The sequence below is a fragment of the Erinaceus europaeus genome, chromosome 14 (assembly GCF_950295315.1).
Source record: "Erinaceus europaeus chromosome 14, mEriEur2.1, whole genome shotgun sequence".
Taxonomy (NCBI): domain Eukaryota; kingdom Metazoa; phylum Chordata; class Mammalia; order Eulipotyphla; family Erinaceidae; genus Erinaceus; species Erinaceus europaeus.
In genome coordinates this window covers 79,875,227-79,890,929 of record NC_080175.1, presented here as the reverse complement: position 1 = coordinate 79,890,929, position 15,703 = coordinate 79,875,227, and the positions used below count along the sequence as shown (strand labels likewise).

At 47.6% G+C, this 15,703-nt stretch overlaps 1 long non-coding RNA gene across 1 annotated transcript; it reads right to left on the bottom strand.

Moving 5' to 3' along the window:
* Positions 1-1,202: 1,202 nt before the first annotated feature.
* Positions 1,203-7,191, bottom strand: LOC132532678 (uncharacterized). The gene is made up of 4 exons (XR_009544584.1): positions 6,972-7,191; positions 3,485-3,522; positions 1,725-1,893; positions 1,203-1,452 (listed from the first exon to the last, which is right to left on the bottom strand). It is a non-coding gene; the product is annotated as an uncharacterized LOC132532678 (long non-coding RNA).
* Between the last annotated feature and the right edge of the window lie 8,512 nt (positions 7,192-15,703).

The following is a 15,703-nucleotide window of genomic DNA, read 5'->3' as shown; positions in this document are numbered from 1 at the left end:
CTTGGTCTTAGAGACAGTTCGACTTTGACTCCTCCTCCTTGCAAGTTCATGTCTTTCAGTTTTCTAGATTCCACATATGATTGAATATGGGCCCCAGATCAGATCAGTGGGTTTTATAGTTAACGGTATTTATATACTTTCCCCATGCTTAGGAGTTATTCTCTTCCCTGACCCAGCTTTCTAGTCTTATTCCCAACTCTGACACTGTCTCCCCAGACAATACCTTTAGCCCACCTGCATATTAGCTGTCAAACTCAGGCAAAAATTAGTAAAGTCATGGGCCCCTTGGAATATACTTAAAATAGACTTCCTAACTTTTCCCAAAATGCAGAATCCAAATCTCCTCTGCTATAGTCTTGCCTTTATGTTCCTGATTACTAAACAGTTTGTTCTGCTTTATATCTTAATGCTTGTCAGCCACCAAGTTGCAGGGTACTACCGTGATGCCAACCGGACTTCCCTTGGCTGACAACCTCACCAATGTGTCCTGGAACCCCACTTCTCTAGATCCCTGTCCCACTAGGAAAAGATAGAAACAGGCTGCGAGTGTGGATGGACCGGTAATGCCCATGTCCAGCAGAGAAGCCATTACAGAAGCCAGACCTTCCACCTTCTGCACCCCATAATGATCCTGGGTCCATGCTCCAAGAGGGATAAGGAATAGGAAAGCTTCCAATGGAGGGGATGAGATGCAGAACTCTGGTGGTAGGAATTGTGTGGAATTGCATCCTTCTTATGCAGTGGACTTGTCATTCAGAATTAAATCAATTTAAAAAAGAAGAAGAAGAAGGAGAAGGAGGAGGAGAAGGAGGAGAAGGAGGAGGAGGAGGAGGAGGAGGAGGAGGAGGAGGAGAAGGAGAAGAAGAAGAAGAAGAAGAAGAAGAAGAAGAAGAAGAAGAAGAAGAAGAAGAAGAAGAAGAAACTATATAGTACTTATCTTTCATGCCCTTCCATATTTCACTTAGCATAATCACCTACAAAATCCATCCATTTTGTCCCAAAGGCCACAATACCATCTTTTTGTTAACTGCAGAGTCATATTCCACTGAATATAATATACCCCACAATGTTTTTATTTATTTTATTTTATTTTATTTTTATTTAAGAAAGGATTAATTAACAAAACCATAGGGTAGGAGGGGTACAACTCCACACAATTCCCACCACCCAATCTCCATAACCCACCCCCTCCCATGATAGCTTTCCCATTCTCCATCCCTCTGGGAACATGGACCCAGGGTCATTGTGGGTTGCAGAAGGTAGAAGGTCTGGCTTCTGTAATTGCTTCCCCGCTGAACATGGGCATTGACTGGTCAGTCCATACTCCCAGTCTGCCTCTCTCTTTCCCTAGTAGGGTGTGTCTCTGGGGAAGCAGAGCTCCAGGACACATTGCTGGGGTCTTCAGTCCAGGGAAGCCTGGCCAGCATCCTGATGGCATCTGGAACCTGGTGACTGAAAAGAGAGTTAACATATGAAGCCAAACAAATTGTTGAGCAATCATGGACCCAAAGCTTGGAATAGTGGAGAGGAAGTGTTAGGGAGGTACTCACTGCAAACTCTAGTGTACTTCTGCTTTCAGGTATATATTTTGCAGTAGTTTATAGATACGTGTGAACATATGCTCTCTCTCACAGAAACTGGTATATATCTAGGTTTTGGGACTTTGTTAGAAAGTGAACCACTTGAGATGAAATTAGAGTATACTATGAAAGGATAGGTCTCACCTGAGTAATGAAGCTGAAGGGTTGTCATTCCACACGTGAAGTCTCTGGACACAGTCTAAAGTGAAGCATGTTGCCCCACAATGTTTTTATCCAGTCATGTGTTGATGGGCATTTAGACTGTTTCCATTCCTTGGCTAGTGGGAATAATGCAGCTCCCAGATATATACTTCTAAAATTAAAAACAGAAGTCTGTCACATAGGCCTCCAAGGAAAGGGGGAATGGGACTTGTTATGCAGACCTGGGAGGGAGAGGGGGGAGGGGAGGGTATTGCTTAATGATTCTATCTCGCATTTTATACACAAGGCTCTTGTGATTCATTCCTCCTGATAGGATCCTTTCCAGCCGGACAAACAACCTTGTAAAAGAAACCCTTCCAGGTTTGAAGAATCAGCCTATGGATAGTGTCTTTTATGTCATCCAGGTGGCTATGTGATCGGACCCCTTCTCCCTCACTAGCCCCACTACCCTTTACAGGCGCTAAGTCCCAGCCTCAGAACAAGATTGCTCCTTGAGACATGAGTCTGCCATCTTCCTGGCTCAGCTAGCAACCTGAAATAAACTCGCTTTCCTTGTATAACCCTTGCCTCTTGGTTACCTGGCATTTTGAGCATTGATTCGGAGACGCTGCCACTCATGAATGAGAGCAGGCTTGGGAGAAGGTGGTCAGGCCCCTTTGGGACCTGTTGAGATAGAGTCCTCCAAGACCCCCTCCCTGTGGGCAGCTTGGAGGAGGATGAGGGCCTCAGGGAGTGTCTGGGTCCTTTCTGGACTCAGTGGAAATCATCCTGAAGTGAAGGAATTCAGGAGCAGAATGAAGACATTTGAGGGTGAGGCCAGAGGAGGTGGTGAGTGGATAAGAAGACTTGGTGATAAGACCTGTGAGATCAGAGATTAGATTTCCAGAGCATCCGGCCACCAGTCCAAGACTGCTGAGGAGCAGATAAAAGGCTACACTCTGAGGTGCTAGAAAGACATCTGTCTGCCTGAGGAGCTGGGGGACCTCACCTCTGCCTCTCTTCTCACCCTGCAACTTACTTATTGGCCCTCAATTCCCACAACAGACAGCTGTGAGCACTGACACACTTGTGCATGCTTGAGAAACAGAAATGCCTCCAGACTCATGGGAAAAGGCTGCCTCAGATCTGAGTCCCTCAAATCTGCCCCTTTGTTGTTCCCACCTTCCAGTGCTCCTCCATCCCTTGAGGGTTTCTCTCCTCCAGCCTCCCCCCATGCCTCTCTCCATTCACTAAGCGACGAGATGCTGTAGCCCACATGCATCCCCATGGGTCAGGGCCACCGTATATTAGCTATTAAATATTTTGACCATGGCCCTGGCTAATAATACCTTCCCTGCCTGGCTGGCAGCAACCTGGGAAAGATCAAATGAAGGAACAGATGTGAGAGGCCTTTGCAGAGGCTCCAAGCACTGTCATATAGTGGGTAAAATATTGTTTTAACATCAAAATGCAAAAGTGGTGCTGCAGAGAGATCCAGTCAGAGAGGGCAGGGACACAGAGCTGTGATGAATTGCAGGACTGGAGACAGAGGGAGGGGGTGGGGGGAGAAGAGGTGGCAGGGCAGAGAAGAGAGACAAAGAGAGAGAAGAGCAGGGCTGATACCCCATAAGGCACAGCCTCCATGTCTGAGTCACTGAGGTGTGGGACCAGGGGCGAGGGTACAGCCCATGGACCCAGGTCTTGTGGGAGAATTTTCAACCAGCAAAGTGTGGAAAGGGGGAAGGGGGTGTTTATCTACTGACCAGCAAAGTATGTCAGCCAGACGGCAGAGAGCAGCCAACTGTAGAGAGGCAGAGAAAATGTGGTGTTTATAGAGAGATCTTATAGCTGGTTTATAATGGGATTCTCAGCTTTCTCTCTCTCTCTCTCTCTTTTTTTTTACTTCTGATTTATTTTGCAAGTCATCTCTCCCCAGATGGGGGGTTGGGGCACATGTTTAAAGATTATGACTGGGGGCTGGGCAGTAGCACAGCAGGTTAAACGCACATGGCTCAAAGTGAAAGGACCTGGCGTACAGATCTGGGTTCGAGCCTCCAGCTCCCCATCTGCAGGGGGGTCACTTCACAAGCGGTGAAGCAGGTCTGCAGGTGTCTTTCTCTTCCTCTGCCTCCCCCCTGCTTTCCCCTCCTCTCTCAATTTCTCTCTGTCCTATCCAACAATGACAGCAATAACAACAACAACAATAATAACAATAACAACAATAAAAAACAAGGTCAACAAAAGGGGAAAAAATGGCCTCCAGGAGCAATTGATTCATAGTGCAGGCAAGCAATCCCTGCAATAACCCTGGAGGAGGCAGAAAAATAACATAAATAAATAAAAATAAAGATAATGACTGGGAGTCGGGTTGTAGCATAGTGGGTTAAGCGCACATGGCACAAAGCGCAAGGACAGACAGAAGGATCCTGGTTCAAGCCCCTGGGTCACCACCTTCAGGGGAGTCCCTTTACAGGTGGTGAAGCAGGTCTCTTTCTCTCCCCTTCTCTGTCTTTCCCTCCTCTCTCCATGTCCCATCCAACAATGATAACATCAATAACAACAACATTAACTATAACAACAATGAAAAACAACAAGGGCAACAAAAGGGAAAACAAACAAACAATTAAATAAATAATTTTTTTTTAAAAGATGGTGGTCTGGGAGGTGGCATAGTGGATAAAGCATTGGATTCTCAACCATGAGGTCCTAAGTTCAATCTCTGGCAGCACATGTACCAGAGTGATGTCTGGTTCTTTCTCTCCTCCTATCTTTCTCATGAATAAATACTTTAAAAAAAAAAAAGATGATGACTTTGGCTTTAGATGTTCTGCTTGGTAGGACGTACATTACAAAAACAGGCTGTGCTATTATCATGAAAGCAAGACATGAGAATGTGAAAACAGAACATGCTGGCAGAGGCGTGGTCAGTCTTCATGTGCTATGCCAGAGGGTCTTCTGTGGCACACCTGCTTAAGTGCACACATCACAGTGCATGGGTACCCAGGTTCAAGCCCTTGATATCCACCTGCGGGGGAGGTGTGTGTGTCAAACTTTACAAGTGGTGAAGCAGGTCTATAGATGTCTCTGTCTCTCTATATCCTCCTTCCCTCTCAATTTTTCTCTGCCTCTATCCAAAATAAATAAATACATTGAGGGGAAAATCATTCCTTAACATCAGCCTCCCACAGTTACCAGGATGGTATCAGCAGGACACAAGAGATTTGGGTTCCTACACCACCCCTGGCCCCAGAAGCCAAACCCACTCCAGACCGCGTGCTGAGTATCTGCCCTTGCACTAGACTTGTGTATGCATGTGTGTGTGCATGAATGTGTGTTGTGTGTATTTTGCACATCAGCATTCACATGAACGTTTGTGACCTCGTTTTCGCTCCTGTGCCTGTCACATAGCTCCTGAAAGCCTCCTATTCTCAAAGGTGACAGTTTAACCCTCCTTTACTCAGATGAGAAATACTTGAGCTATCCTCTCCTAGCCCGAGGCTGATCTGCTGGTTTCAGAAGGTGTGTCTGGGGCCTGAGCACCCCCGCCGGAGTCACCGTGGCCTCTCACCTGGGCTCTGCAATATCATCCTTGGTGACCCCCCTGCTTCCACCCTTCCCTCCTCTTCTGTATGTTCAACCCAGCAGCCAGATGGAGTTCATTAGCTACGAAGTCAGAGGATGTTCCTCCCACTTCAAAATCCTTCAAAGACTTTCCATGTCATTTGGAGTGAAAGCCAGCGTCCTGACAAGCCCCCCGCATGGCAGTATCTGGCTCCCAGCTGCCCCTCAGAGCCCCTCTCCTCACCACTATCCCTCCTCAGGCCCACCAGGCGTGTCTCCAGTCTCTGCCCTGTGCCCTTCCCCTGAGAGCCACTTGGCTTGCTTACTGGGCCCTCTCAGGTCTTCACTCTCACGCCATTCTCTCACTGAGGCTTTCTCTCTCTCTCTCTTTGTAATATTTTATTTATTTGTTTATTTAATGAGAGGAAGACACAGAGAGACCAGAGTACTGCTCAGCTCTGGCTGATGGTGGTGCTGGGGATTGAACCTGGGAGCTCAAAGCTTCAAGCTGGAAAGCCTTTTTGTATAACCATCATGTTGTCTTCCCAGCCCCACTTAGAGTTTCTCTCTCTGTTTCTCTCTTATTTCTTGTTTCATCACTCCCAGCAGGCTTCCCACCATTTATCCAGATGGGGCAGGAGAAAAGAAACACAGCAGTGTTGCTCCACAGCTTGTGAAGCTTCCCTGTACAAATGCTCTAAATGTGGCGGCCTGAGCATCAGCGCAGACCTTTGTGCTGGTGAAGTGTGCACTCTACTGGGTGAGCCATCTCTGGGCCCTGAGCCTTTTTCTCTTTTTCTTCCGTTTTCCTTTTCCTTTCTATCTTCCTTCTTTCTTTCCTTCCTTTTTAAAAAGAATTTATTTATTTATTCATGAGAAAGATAGGAGGAGAGAAAGAACCAGACATCACTCTGGTACATGTGCTGCCGGGGGATCAAACTCAGGACTTCATGGTTGAGAATCCAATGCTTTATCCACTGTGCCACCTCCCAGACCACTCCTTTCTTTTTTTCTTCTTCCTCTTCCCATTCTATTACTTCTCCTTCTTTTTCCTCCTCCCCTCCTCCTTCCCTTCTCCTCCCCCTCCCCCTCCTCTTCTTTCTTCTCCTTCTTCTCCTCAGGGTTACCACTGCATAATTCCTCTACTCCCAGCAATCATCTTTTTTTTCTTCCTTTTAGATGAAGGGTGAAAGACACAGAGAGAGACTGAAAGAGAAAGAGGGACACTACAGCACCACTCTAGTACCCAAGAAGCTTCTCTCCCTGCAGGCACTCCCATGTGGTGGCTAGGGACTTGAACCTGGGTCCTTGTGGGTGGTAACATGCTATTCTAGGTAGGCCACCTCCCAGCCCCCCTAACTTCCTTGCTTTTAGCTTTGTTTTATCTGAAATACTCCTCCCCCTTTACCATCTGTTTGCCTTCTCTCCTTTCCTTTCTCTCTGCCCCAGAGCCACATTCTAGCCAAAGCTGCCCTGTGTCCTGCTTGGGCTGGGTATGTGGCTTTGGGGGCTGTGACCTGGGCTGTGTGGGTCCAGAGAGTTGGCCTTTGCTTCATTCACCTGGAGGCGCCCGTGTTTCTGCTTCGCTCTGTTTATCATTTCTCCGCACCCTCCCACCCCAGGAGTCCAGCTCCCCACGTCTGTCCCCTGCCCTTCTATCCCCTAGCTCTTACAAAGAGGCCTGCGTACATATGGTAGGTGCGCCATGGAGACTGACTCAATACACGTGACGGCAGCATTCAACAGAGGCTGATGTACTGGAGTCAAAGTCGACTCTGAACATGAAAGGCAGCCATGCCCCGACTGCCTTCCCCTCGCTTAAGCTGGAGTGGAGGGATATTCTGGGCATCCATTACCACCTTTCCCTGTCATCCTCTTTGATCACTTTCTGCTGTGTCTAACAGCGTCTGGGGTTGCTGCCATCCAATACCGCCTTCATGTCTTCTGCATTAATCACCCTCCACCCTGCCAGCTCCAGATTCCATCGGCTAGAGTTTCCTGTCACCATCCTCCCAGGAGGAGCTGTCTGCAGGGCAGGCAGAGGAGATGGAACCAGAGCCAATAGCCACCCAGACCACAAGAACCCAGCTGCCTCCAGCTCTCTGAATAAATGCCGGGGAGTATCTGAGATGCCCCCAAATTGAGCTTGCTGCCTCCCCTAACTCCACCTACCACCAGACTTACTCCCCAACCCTTCCCCCCCACCCTCCAGCTGGTGGCTGGACCACTTTCTGAGCCAGAAACCTAGGTCTGATACTCACAGCCACCCTCCTTTCCTAGGCCAACCAGAGCTGGAGCCACATCCTAGCCTTTGCTCTCAGCATATCACTTACTCACTTTTACAGTGGCCTCCCAACTATTCCTCTGCTCAGGCTGTCCCTGCCTGCAAACACAGTGATCTCTTGCATGCTCTTTATTTTAAAGTGGTTCAGGGTGTTGAACCCAGGCCTTGCACATGTGGGATACTGCTGAGTGGTCATCCCAACCCAACTTTTATTCTCTGTTTGAGAGAGAGGGAGAGAGACACTAAGGTATCCCTCTACCGACCACCCTTGGAATTCCCCCCAGTTCTGTCCTCAGTGTCTTCATATGTTGTTGGCAATTGAACCCAGGACCTCATACATGGTAAGGGTGGTGCTCTTCCTGTTGAGTGCTATGTCACCTCTCCAGTATGTGTGTGTGTGTGTGTGTGTGTGTGTGTGTGTACACATGTGAGCGAGCTCACTTGTTTGTTTGCCAACAAAACACTGCTCACCTCTGGTGGGAGTTGAGAACTGGCTCATGGTGGTGCTGGGGATCGAACCTAGGACCTTCTAGCGCTTCAGGCATGAAATTTTTTTTTCCATAACCAATATGTTATCTCCCCAGCCCCAGAGTGGTTTTAAAAGTACATCTGACTCCATTCCTCTCCCTCTTAAAGTATACTTTAAGGGCAACTTAGAGCTAGAGGGTGAAGTCACTCCCAGACCTTACTGACTCCAGCCTCGTTTTGCAATCACTTGTGCTCCTATGCTTCTTGCTCTTGTAAAACTGAGCTACCAGGCCAGGAAAACAGCACAGTATTTATGCAATAGACTTTCATGTCTGAAGCTCTAGAGGGCCCAGGTTCAATCCTCAGCACCACCATAAGCTAAAGTTGAGCAATGCTCTGGTGAAATCAATCAATCAAAGCTGTATGGTCCTTCCCACCATAAGCCATTTGTCACATACTTCCATGATTTGCCTGTGACCTTCCCTCTGCCTGATGTGCTTTCTTTCACTTTAGCATCTGGCCAAACTCCCCTCCACTCCGCTACCTTCCCTTCCCTTCCATTTTCTCCCCCTCACCACTTACCAGAGCACTGTTCAGCTTATGGTAGTATGGGGGATTGAACCTGGGACTTTGGAGCTTCAGGCATCATTGCATAACCGTCATGCCATCTCCCCAGCCCTGAACTTTTTAAATTAAATTTCTTAGCAAGTCAGTTGGAGATAGGGACATCGGATCCTGCTTTCCTCCTCACTACTGTGTCAACCTGGCTGACATTTCTAAAGCCCTGTGCCTATTTCTTCATCTCTAAAATGCTAGTAATAATGTAAATTAATTATTTAATAATGCAAATTTAGAATATTAAAATGAGAATGGGGTTAATAAGCTAATAAAAGTAGTGGAGTCTACTTCACTGGGTTTTTTTCTGATGGGAGAGACTTACTTGACAAAGGTTCTCACACTGGGTCTGGAATTTGGTAAACACTTGATAAAGACTTGCTGGGTCTTTGGTACACAATCCTCCAGAACCTACCTCAAGTGCCGTTTCTTCCAGCTGCTTCTGCATCCTTACTAGACCATTTTGTGAGCTAGAGCCTCTGACCCTCTGACCCACCAACCTTCGGGCTGGCTCTCCTCTCCTTTTTTTTTTTTTTTTTTTAAAGAATTTATTTATTTATTTATGAGAAAGATAGGAGAGAGAGAAAGAACAAGATGTCACTCTGGTACATGTGCTGCTGGGGATTGAACTCAGGGCCTCATGGTTGAGAATCCAGTGCTTTATCCACTGAGCCACCTCCTGGACCACTCCATCTCCTTTTTGTGTATCATACAGGGATGCCTCAGTTTACCTTCCTGCTCCTGGGGGTGCTGCACCAACTGGCTCTGCCACAAACAACATACCTGCCATGGAAATTATCTGTCTTCATTAATGTTGCATTCACTGAGGGCTGTGCCCTTCCAGAGGGCCCAAGGGAGAGCATGTCTGCCCTTGTCTGTGGCATGGGACATGGACAAGCACCATGGAGAGGTTTCTCTGCACACCTCTACCCAGACACCACCCTGCACAGGAGTGAGACAGGTAGCTCCACAGGTGCAGAATAAATCCCATTATTATTACTATTATTCATTTTCTTTTAGTTTTTAGTTTTGTTGTTTATTTATTGGCTAGATATAGAAAGAAACTGAAAGGGAAGAAAAGACAGAAGGGGAAAGAGAGAGGGAGAGAGAGAGAGAGAGAGAGAGACCTGCAGCATTGATTCATCACTTGTGCATTCCTCCTGCAGGTGGGGACTGGGGGCTTGGACCCAGGTCCTTGCACATGGTGATATGTGTGCTCAACCTGAGACGGGGAGCAGCCCAGATACAGCAGTGCATGCTTAGTGTCTCAGGAAAGCAGACTTCTTGCCCAGAAGCCAGGAGGGGTCTCCTCAAGAAAACAGCCCCAGCTCACTCCTGCATCTAGTTCCCCAGCCCCTTTCTTCCTCAGCACACTTGTTCAAATGTCAGGATGCCAGGGAACGAACGCATGGTCTAATTTACTTTTGCATGAGGGGTGGAAAAATGGGACCCGAAACATCTATTGGAGTCAGGTGCTCAGAAAATGATTAAATAAGAGGAGCAAGAGGAGGACCTAAGTGTAAAATACAGCTCAAGAGGCCTGGTGCCACAGATCTAACCTGCTTATTACACTGTACAGTGTGAATAATTTATCACATTTTACCCTGCTTAAGTACTGTTGGGGATTAATCTTCGGTTTATTTACAGACCAAGTTAACCCCTGCCTGCCTCGACATGCGTGATTCCTGGGGGAACTGGTGGGGTAGTTCTCTGCTGCTTCTGTGCAGCCCTGGCCAGGGCTGGGGAGCAGGAACTGGCCTTACCAGCTCCCCACCTCCACCACCTCCTGGGAGCTCCCCTGGGAACAGAAAGCACCATGTCAGCTACTCCTCAGGCTCCTGGCCCCAGAGCCTTCAGACCCACTGCTTTCATAGCTTCTCCATTTCACTTCTCCTTCAGCCTTCCATTTCTTTTCTTTTTTCTTTCTTTATTGGGAGGAGGATAAGTGGTTTACAGTAAGTACAGTTGTTGACATGTGAGTACAATTTCTCATCTCCTTATGATAGGTGTCCTCTAAGATAATAGAGGTATAATTCCATGTCGTTCCCACTACCAGAAGTCTGTGTTCCCATTCCCTCTACTGGAAACTGTGATGTTTCTCCCAAGATCACAGATATGGGTTGACTATTATTTCCATAGCTATATTTTTACATATTTGCCCTCTTTTTTTTCCCCTCTGGTCCTGCCATCGCTTCCTTTCTAAGTCACACCTACACCTATTGCTACTTCTAAATGTCCTATTTTCTCTCTTTTTCCCCCCTCTTTTCTCTCTTAAGTCCTGATGGAATTGGAGTTCAGAGTCCTCTGATCATTTTTCCCTAATACCCCCTCTGGGGGTATGGACCAAAGTTCTTTATGTGGTACAGAAGGTGAGAGTTGTAGCTGTGGATTATCACTGAAGCTTATCACTGTAGCCTGCACTACAAATCCACTGCTCCCAGTGGCCACTTGTCTTTTCTGTTTTAGTTTGATAGGACAGAGAGAAATTGAGAATGGTGGGGGAGATAGACGGAGAGAGATAAAGACACCTAAAGACCTATTTCACTGCTCATGAAGTGTCCCTGGACCCTTGTGTGTAGGGTGTGGGGACTCGAACCCAGGTCCTTGCACATGGTAATGTGTGTGCTTACTGAGCGCCCACCAGCGGCCCCTCTATGTTTTTTTCTTTTATTTTTTATTATCTTTTATTAGTAATTCAATATTGATTTACAAAATTACCTGTCATCAGGGGTATAATTCTATACCGTTCCCACCACCAGAGTTCTGTATCCCAAGTCCTTCACTGCAAACCAACGTGGTTCTCCCAAGGTTGCAGACATGTGTTAACTGTTGTCTCTACAACTATCTGTCTACATTTGTACATAATTGCCCCTTTTTCTTCCAGGTCCAATCCTCTCTTCCCCACTAAGCCACACATAACCCTATCACTACACCCAAATATCTCTCTACTTTTTGTCCTCTCTCTCTGGGATCTGATGGAGCTGGAGTTCAGAGCCCTTTTAGCTTCCTCCTTCTATCACTTCCCCCCCACTGGGAATATGGATCGAAGTTGTTTTGGGGGAGCAGAAGGTAGGAGTTCTGGCTTCTGTAATTGCTTTTCTGCTGGATTTGGGTGTTGGCAGGTTGATCCATACCCCCAGACTGTTTCTAGCTTTCCCTAGTGGGGTAGGGCTCTGGAGAGTCGAGGTTCCAGGACACATTGGTGAGGAGGTCGTCTGCCCAGAGAGGTCCCCCTCTATGTTTTTACACACACACACACACACACACACACACACACACACACACACACACACACACACACACACACACTTTGTTCTGACTTTTCAGACAACCCAATACATCAAACCTAAGATTAAGAAGACACCTACAAAGGACTGGGCAGTGGTGCACCCAATTAGGTGCACATAGATAGCACTGTGTGGAAGGACCTGGGTTTGAGCTTCCTTTCCCCACCTGCAGCAAAGTAACTTCAGGAGTGGTGAAGCAGGGTTGCAGGTGTCTATCTATCTATCTATCTATCTATCTATCTATCTATCTATCTATCTATCTTTCTTTCTTTCTCTCTCTTTCATTCATTCTTTCTTTCTTTCCTTCTTTCTTTCTTTTCTTTCTTTTTTTAACCAGAGCAATGTTCAGCTCTGGCTTATAGTGGTGTGGGGGATTGAACCTGGGATTTTGGAGCCTCAGGTATGAGAGTCTGTTTGCATAACCATTATACTACCTACCCTCTGCCCATGTGCCTATCTTTCTTTAGCTCTCTCTTTCTCCCTCCCCTTTCAATTTCTTTCTGTCCTATCAAATAAAATAGAGAGAGAGAAAAAAGTAAAAATGGCCACCAGGAGTGGTAGATTAATAGTGCTGGCATGGAACCCCAGTAATAACCCTGGAGGCGAAGGAGGAGGAGGAGGAGGAGGAGGAAGAACCTGTAGTCTGGGAGGTGGTGAAGCAGGTGCTTTGAAGCAGGAGGTCCTGAGTTCAATTCCCAGCACTGTATATGCCAGAAATTTCCTTTCTCTCTCACGCTAGTCAATAAAAAAGTAAATTAATCTTTAGAAAGTAGAAAGGCATCAACTGCCCACATCAGAAAAATACACACATTATTTCTGTTTAGCACTTTCTGGGGGAAGTGACTAATGAAAATGACAGGAGTGACATGTCTCTCTCCAAGCCACTCCTTGGTACTGGTACTACTCATGAACTGTTCAAGGAAGTGGTGGAGACAAACTCACCAGCAAATCCTTTGTGTATAGAAGCACTTTGAACGTCATACATAATGTAAGTCCTGGCACAGAGCAGGTGTCAGAATTACTTGCGGAGTTGACACGACTCCAATTACTGGAACCTTCGACTCTTCTCCCTCTGTGCTGTCTTCTTCAGCATTTCAGATCCCTTTGAAGGTTCAAGACAACAGTCCTCCAGACAGAAGTCAAGTCCATGAGAATGAACAGCCCCGTCTACTTCTTCCATTCCCCATAATCCTAAAACAGGCCTTCTAGGGTCTCCCCCTCTGCCTCCTCCCTTGGTTTCCCAGGCCCACCCTCCTCTTCACTACCTTCACTCCTGCTTGAGAACATCTCAGACCTTATCTTATATCTTAGGGACCCCAGTTCATGCTCCCCTTGTTCACCCTGGAACGAGGCTACACCAGAGAGCCACGCCTCTCAGGATTCCTCACTCCAGTGATGATATCTCTGCTTCCCAGGACGCATCTTCCTTCCCCCAGCCTCCTCCACTCCCCCACCTCCCTCCTCCTCCTCCTAACAAGTACAAGCTTATTTATTTTTTTAAGTATATGTATTTATTTGACAGAGACAAAACTTGAAAGAGTGGGGGAGAGAGAGAGGGAGAGACAGAGACACCTACAAACCTGCTTCACTGCTCAAGAAACTTCTTCCTTGTAGGTGGGGTCTGAGCACTTGAACCCGGGTCCTTGCAATTGTAACATTCACTCAACCCAGGCCAGTCAGTCCTTGGGAAATGGCCTTCTGTGCATGTTATCTCACACCTGCTCTGAGGCTCCGGGGTGAGGATGAGCCACCCTGTGCTATGTAGCTGCAAGCCCATCACTCTTTTGGGGGCTTTTGGGACACTCGGGCATGCCCTATGTGTTAAGTTGCCCTATGCCTTAAGTTGCAGGGCACCGACACCCATGGTTAGTGACCTTCACCAGCACTGCCCTGCATACCTGGCTGGAGGACAGAACAGGGCAGGTCCAGGAGCCCAAACAGGATGGGTAGCAGCTGTGGAGCAGAGCTTTTCCAAGGTGACTAGCTTGGTCTCTATGCCTGGAATGTGGGGGCCCTGCGGGGGCTGCCTACTGGGGCCCTTCCCTCACAGGCAGCCCTGATAGCTTCCCAGTCACGAGGGCCACTTCCCCTTCACTTCCTGCCCAGGTTTCCGGCTGCGAGTGCCCAGCTGGCAGCATGAAAGTGGCTGCAGGTGACCTAGGTCCTCTGTGGGCAGAGCCAGCTTGACCTAGCCTACCTGGAGCCAGCCCAGAGCTCAGAAACTGTCCCCATCAGCTGCTTAGGAGGGAGGCAGACAAGCGGCCAGAGGTCCCAGGGATGGTCAGCAAGCACAACGCAGTGGCCAGACAGATAGATCCAGGGTGGCGACCCTGCCACCTCTTGGGTGGTGTCATTGACTCTCACGGGCATTTCAGTCTTCTCTGCTCAGTGACTATGTGCAACATCGTGACAATCAGAAAGAATCAAACATGGACTCAGAAGAATTGCTCCCCATCAAGGAAGCAAATTTAGAGGAATCTGGAAAATCTTAATGAATTCTTTGCACTGGAAGAAAGGATTACAATCTAAGCGAGGTAGAGGACTGCAAGGGGGGGAATTCTCTAGTGTGGCAAGAGCAACTATAATTAAAATAGCAAATCACAATTCAGTGGGGTGAGGTGGGGGGAGGGGAGAGGGAATACATGAATGTAAAGACCAAGGGACATCCAGCGAAGCGTCTGACAGAAATGATTCCCAGGGATGTTCGGGGGAGAAAAATGCATCTGGAAACACAGAGAAGGAAATGAAACAAGAACTCACTGTATTATTTAAAGCTTTCCATGGTGGGGGCTGGGGGGGCATTCAAAAGAGAGGAGGTTCAGGGAGAAGAGAATAGAATCGCTCTACCAAAGGGGATTAAAGGAATCGCAAAGGCTTTTAAAAAATAATTCAAGAAAAAAAGAAAGGAAGAAGGAATGAATGAATAGAAGGAAGGAAGGAAGGAAGGAAGGAAGGAAGGAAGGAAGGAAAATAACTGTAGACTGTGGCCAAGAATCTAAGTTCATTCTTTAAATCTGCTTAACAGGAAAAATGAAGGAGAGACATTTGTATGCTTGGGGAGTGATGAAGTCCTTGAAAATGCAGTGCCACAGAGCACTAACAAAAGGAAACACATGGCAGAGAATGTGTCCTGGACTAGGGCAGAGCTGGCAAGGAGACCAGACTCACTGGCTGGGGCAAGCCGCTGGCAAAACAAACAAACAAACAAACAAATAAATAAACACCTGGCACTGTCGTTCTTCAATGTTTGATTCCCCCAAATAGTTGATTTTTTTCCATGGAAAGCCCCACACCATGTCCACCAATTAAAAAAAAAAAAAGCTCTTAGCACGAATAGCCTCAGAGTGTAGCAGCCTGGGTTTGATTCTCAGTGCTGTCCCTGGTCAGCTTTGTGACCTTGGACCAGCTACTTTACCTTTCTGAGTTTCATCACTGTGGAGACCTGTGGTGATGACTGAATGGGGTCAGAACTGAGCGAGCAGAGTGTAGGCTCCAAGACGGGCCATCAGTGCTTGGTTCCACCCCCACCCCACCCATTCAGTCCCACCCCCATGCCCCTTGCATGCCCCTGCCTGGCTTCTTTGGTCCAGAGGCTCTTCTGTACTGAGTCCTGCCCTGGGAACAGGCCACATGCTGGGCTCTGCAAAGCACGACTTGTTAGGAAACTCAGACCTAGAGTCCTGGTGGGGGAGAGGCCACTCGGATGCCCTGCAGAGTCCCGTCTCTTCACTCCCAGCTGTGGACGTGCCCCATGCACACGCCAGCCA